The 5,000-nt window shown below is 40.2% G+C and overlaps 1 protein-coding gene and 1 long non-coding RNA gene across 2 annotated transcripts in view; both read right to left on the reverse strand.

The window, feature by feature from the left end:
• LOC120568519 overlaps window positions 1–5,000 on the reverse strand; it is a 242,933-nt gene that overhangs the window by 68,453 nt on the left and 169,480 nt on the right. The gene's annotated exons all lie outside the window — the stretch shown is intronic.
• LOC120568014 overlaps window positions 19–5,000 on the reverse strand; it is a 7,489-nt gene continuing 2,507 nt past the window's right edge. The window contains exon 3 of the long non-coding RNA XR_005640648.1: window positions 19–36. This is a non-coding gene — a long non-coding RNA (uncharacterized LOC120568014). The remainder of the gene's footprint in view (window positions 37–5,000) is intronic.

Consider the following 5,000-nt stretch of genomic DNA (forward strand, 5'->3'; position numbering starts at 1 on the left):
TGCAAGCTACAGCTGCTTGGATGTCAAACAGGTCCGCTGGGTGGGAGAAAGAAAGTCACATACATTCAACCATAAGGTGAAAATGAAGCATTTTCCACAACATAAAAAGATATGTTTTGGGACAGGATTTTTCAAAATGCTAATTTAAAAAATACAAGAGCACAGACTGTTGCCTTGCAATGGAATTCAATTTAAAAAGGTCTATAGGACCTTTATTTATAGTCTTTACTGTAAAATAAAAAGCATTGTTGTGTTTTAATAAAAATACTTTAACATTTCATTTTGTTACATTGTTAAGAAGACCCTAAGTGAACTTCATATCAAATGCTATGTTGGGCTATATACACTTCCATTTTTCAGTCTGGAGAAGCCATGACACACCCCCCACACACACACACACACACACACACACACACACACACACACACACACACACACACACACACACACACACACACACACACACACACACACACACACACACACCCCCACACACACACACACACACACACACACACTTTAAAAATATCTGTACATATTTATGCTAATGTAAATGACGCTTTCATTTTTTTTTTTTCCATATTGCTTTAATAACCATACAAATAATCATAAAAATAATATAAACCCATCCTAATATTGTTTTGGCAACATTGTTATTGAACATTCATGCTGAGGTATATGGTCATCTTATTGTATCTGCATATTCTATATGATTTGTATTTAAGCTTTTGGGTAACAAAGAAACCCACATGACCCTTAGCCTACATTCGCTGGACACTTCTCTGAAGATATCTGGGATGCATTATCAATGGACTCCTTAGACAGAGCCACTTGGCTTGAAGCCATTGGTCAAGATCGATACCACCCCAATCTATGGAATATAGATATGTGTCCACACAACAAAGAACTTTAGAGTGACCATCAGAGAATTGGGAAACAGGTCCTCTCCGAAGCTCTGTAGGGGGCTTGTACATGATGCTGATTTCTTTGATGTAAATAAACCTTTATAATCAAGAAACAGTGTCAGCGGATTCCTCTCCACATAGAATTACAGCATCGCTACCGACACACCACAATGCCAATAAAGCCCTTTGAATTGAACCGATATGAACATGTTCTAAACTTGGGCAATAAAAGTGTAACTTCGTGGGTTGTGTCTGGCTCACTCACACACACACACACACACACACACACACACACACACACACACACACACACACACACACACACACACACACACACACACACACACACACACACACACACACACACACACACACACACACACACACACACACACACACACACATTTGTGAAATTAATAAATTTTTCAATTGCCAATATAGCTCATTTCTTCTAACTTCAATCATCCAATCCACCAAATGAGTCAATGCCAGAATAAGCGGTTTGGCATTGGCAGAGAAGATTTTGGGGCAAATTTTTCCATGGGCGTAACTCCACATACTCAGCGCTGCTGCTCAGCCCACAAAATGCCTGTTCCTTACACATGGGGCACCATTTGAAATTTTATGCGAAATTGCAGGACTTGCAAAAACTGCAGTTTGATGAAAAAAAAAGAGGAAAAAAGTGATTCCCCCCACTCCCCTGCTTCGCTGATGTTCACGCCATGTAATTACATCACTTCATAACATTCCCATGGCAACAGAGGAAAATGGCTGCTCTTGTGTGAAGTAAACGCAACATTTTTCAACTTTCTGCTAAGATATGTGTGATTTTTTTTTTCAAATTTTTTCAAAGAAATCATGCAAGCGCCGCTATTTTTGCGCTGAAATCGGCAATTTATGCCCGCTTTTTGAAAAAAAAAAATGCTCGCCATAAATTTAATATTGAATTACGCGATCACATAATCACATTTTTTGGAGGGACTGCTTCTAGAACTTTGTCGTGTTAGAGTGACATCACAGTGTGACATCACAGTGTGACATCACAGTGTGACATCCCAGTGTGACATCACAGTGTGACCCATTCTAACTCCTCTCGTGGTATTCTACGGTTCTGTTCAGAATAAAAACCCTGCTGCTCACAGCCAGTTAACCGTCTGAACTCGCTCAACAACACATCTCTTTTGTGTGACAGAGCTCAAAACACCAAAACCTCCGTGACTAAAACGACGGAGCGACACTCACTCTCACGCTGTAATACTCCACTATCGCAGCAAATACTTCTGTTAGCGATCATGGCAACAATGCCGGGCGATAGTCGTCTGCCCAGCTCCCAGCTGTGGAGCTCGAGGACCTGAAGAAAGACCAACTGGAAACTCGAGAACTAATCAACCAGCTGGTGTCCGAAAAATGCTGGGGTGAGGAAGAGAAAAGAAAATCCTGACGGCTCTACGCTCAGAGAGAACCGTAAGAAAAAATGTCGAGAAGGAGAGTAAAATCAAGGAGAAGAACAAAAATGAAGAGATTCACCTCTCAGAGAAAGTCTGAAGGCAGAGAAGAACGCCTCCCTGTCAGCCAAACTCCACTGGAGTGGTGGAGCTCAACCGGTCGCCGGGCTCTTGAAACAGGAGCGCAGAGAGGAACAGAGCCACCCCAGGAGAGGAAGAAGACTAATGGTACATTATCAACCCGTATCAAACCAGAATTTGATGGACAAGGACGCAAAGCTCCAAACTCTGGCAGAGGACCACGCACAGGAAGTCGAGCCATGTCAGCTCCAGTTAAAGGATGATCCGATCAACGTAATAACGGGAGGGAAAAAGAGGGCTCTAGGAAGCAAAGTATTTGGGGACAAGCCAAGCTCGTGGAGAAGGAAAAGGCAGATCATCCAGAGGGAGGCAGAGTTTGAAAGAAAAACTCGCCACTCTGCAAGACCACAGGGCGCTGCAGCTGGCAAAAAATGGAGAGCTTTGGGAAATGTCGTTGAGCTGGAAAGAGAGAGCAGAGAGATGGAGTGGAACAACAAAACAGAGCCAAATGGAGAACGAAATCAAGCTCTTAAAAGAGAAAATCTCTGCTCTTCAGGTACACAAACCACTGCTGCCAGGAGTCTGGAAAAGATGAGCAGAAGGATGGAGGAGTGGTTTACCAAAACCGAGAACTAAATCAAGCTCCTAAAAGAGCAAAACCCCGATCTTCAGGTACAGAAGAAAGAAAAGGAGGCGAGAGCGACTGAAGAGGAGCAGAAGGAGAAGAGAGAGGATTAACCTCGACATTGTTTTTTTGTTTTTTTTAAATAGTGTGATCCAGTTACTGCCCCACCTCTTTTTTTTAAAATAAATCTCTCTATCTGTGCATTTGTTCTTTGTAAAATGGGTCCGATAAAAACACACATCTACCGTGAAAAACCTGACCGCAAAATGTTTCACATATTTACCCTTTTTGATTGAACTGAAGATGATCTTTCAGTTTCACGCTAACACATATGAAGTGATGCTGGAGTCTATAGGCGACACACTGCCTGCGGGCGTAGAGCTGCCGCTTGCTGCGCCGTCAGCTGCGTGTCGGCTGTGTGACGTTTTCTATTTCTTTACACACCAGAACGTAGGTCCTGATGCAGCGCTGCTGCTTCTAGCCTTGTCTGGACACATGCATGTTTCCCATTGATAAACTGGAAATACCATGTTAAACATAATATAGTATTAGGCCAAAGTTTGATACTACCACGCGTTTCTTTATTTTGATTATACATTGTAGATTCACTGAAGAGTATCATTCATATGAATGAACATTAAATTATGTACTTAATAATAAAGTGTGAATAACTGAAAACATGTCTTATATTTTAGATTCTTTTCAGTAGCCACCCTTGCTTTTTTGTAATAAGGGAAAAACTTCCACCAATTAACCCTGACAAAGCACACCTGTGAAGGTAAAACCATTTCAGGTGACTACCTCATGAAGCTCATTGAGAGAACACCAAGGGTTTGCGTAGAGTTATCAAAAAAGCAAAGGGTGGCTACTTTGAAGAATCTAAAATATAAGACATGTTTTCAGTTATTTCACACTTTTTTGTTAAGTACATAATTCCATATGTGTTCATTCATAGTTTTGATGCCTTCAGTGAGAATCTACAATGTAAATATTCATGAAAATAACAAGGAAACGCATTGAATGAGAAGGTGTGTCCAAACTTTTGGCCTGTACTGTATACTGATTAGATTACAGCAAAGACAACGTCGGCAGTATTGACGGCAAAATAGGCTCCAGAATATTTCATTCTGTATTGACAGGTGAAATATTAGAAAATTGATTTTCTTTTTTAAATTACATTTATATATATCTGCATTTATATCAAAACCTCGAGGCTTTTCAAACACCAACATGTCATTTATTAATATGTGTATTTGTGTCTAAATGACATAAACATTTTTTCCTATTCTATTTTGCCTGAACTCTTCCAAAACACTTCGTGTTGTGTATTTGTATAGCACATTTCAGCAACAGGGCAATTCAAAGTGCTTTACATAAAACATGAATGAGCAGTTATAAAAACAATTAAAAACAATTTAAAAAGACAAGAATACATTTTACAGTGCAGTGTAAGAATTTAAAGAACTGAGAGATAAAATAAGCGAATAAAGAAACAGTTAAAACAGTTCAACCATATAAAAAGAAGATAAAATAGGTTAATTAAAGAAAGGACGACGCCACGCCGTTCAGTGTGTAACCGGCCTAAGGGCACGCTCACACCCTTTGACGCTTTTTAACAGTCACCGTTCACTCACACCTTTAATTCTGTAGACTCGATTGCGATTCGGGTTGTAGTTGTTGCATTGTTGCATTTTTCCACATGTTCATACAGCCACACTGCACTTTGTCAAGAGCACCACACATTACGTAGTCAAATGGTCGCTGGTCTATTAGAAGGAATATCCTGGTGAAACTCCACGACACTAACCTGGTCTCAGAAATAATGGAGCTACATCAAATAACGCCTTTGGTTTTTCCTGTTTTGCTTTAGTGTTTTCTAATATTTTAGAAGGCTTAACAATAAGCAGCTGACGGACAGCGAAGTAAGGAGAAGGTTATGGATTT

The sequence above is a fragment of the Perca fluviatilis genome, chromosome 11, assembly GCF_010015445.1.
Source record: "Perca fluviatilis chromosome 11, GENO_Pfluv_1.0, whole genome shotgun sequence".
Lineage (NCBI taxonomy): Eukaryota > Metazoa > Chordata > Actinopteri > Perciformes > Percidae > Perca > Perca fluviatilis.